This window comes from Dipodomys ordii, unplaced genomic scaffold (genome assembly GCF_000151885.1).
Source record: "Dipodomys ordii isolate 6190 unplaced genomic scaffold, Dord_2.0 Scaffold15, whole genome shotgun sequence".
Taxonomy (NCBI): Eukaryota; Metazoa; Chordata; class Mammalia; order Rodentia; family Heteromyidae; genus Dipodomys; species Dipodomys ordii.
This window is the reverse complement of record NW_012267231.1, coordinates 15833918-15834781: the sequence shown is the minus strand read 5'-3', so window position 1 is coordinate 15834781 and position 864 is coordinate 15833918. Positions and strand designations below refer to the sequence as shown.

At 51.2% G+C, this 864-nt stretch overlaps 1 protein-coding gene across 1 annotated transcript in view; it reads right to left on the bottom strand.

Moving 5' to 3' along the window:
• Window positions 1-864, bottom strand: part of LOC105982355 (cytochrome P450 1A2-like) — a 10214-nt gene that overhangs the window by 5242 nt on the left and 4108 nt on the right. The gene's annotated exons all lie outside the window — the stretch shown is intronic.

The window sequence follows — 864 nt, the reverse complement described above, 5'->3', positions numbered from 1 at the left end:
CGTGCATGAACAGTGCGCTCGTGATGTCCCGCACGTTGTTCTGAGAAGGACGAGCTTCAGGGCACCCATGCCAGGTCCCTCCCCCAGCCCACCCGGCTTGGCACCTTCAGTACCCACCGCCCACCCCGGCCTGCAGAGTCTGGCAAGCCTGGCTGGTACCATAGCCTCAGGTAAGGAGGGCATGGCCTTTCATGTCTTATCCCATTGACCCCCCCCCCCCCCCAGCCCAGAACCCAGAAGTCCAGTTTCCCTAGGAGGAAGAGTTCCTGCCTGGATCCAGGAAGGAAAGGTGACCTGGGGATTAGCCCCATGCTGGGCTCAGGTACTGGCAGGATAAAGGCCTTTTCCTTCACAATGAAGCCCCCCCACCATGGCAGAAATATGCCATCATCTCCTTTATAGGCTTTTCCTTTTATAGGCCTTTTTCCTTTTCTTTCTTTCTTTCTTTCTTTTTTCTCTCAGTCATGAGGCTTGAACTTGGGGCCTGGGCTCTCTGTGTCCTTGAGCTCTTTTGCTCAAGGCTAGTGCTCTACCACTTTGAGCTACAGTAGCATTTCTGGTTTTTGCATGCTCAATTACAACATCATTTTCTTTTTTTCTTTTTTTTCTTGGATGTCGTGGGACTTGAACTCTGGGCCTGGTCACTGTCCCTCAGCTCTTCAGCTCAGGGCAAGCTCTCTACAACTTGAGCCACAGCACCTCTTCTGTGTGCTTAATTACACATAATAAATAGTCTCACAGACTTTCCTGCTTGGGCTGCCTTTGAACTGTGATCTTCAGATCTCAGCCACCGGAGTAGCTAGAATGACAGCTGGGAGTCCCCTTGCCCAGCTGATAGGTACTTCCTTTCTCAGATTTTTTTTT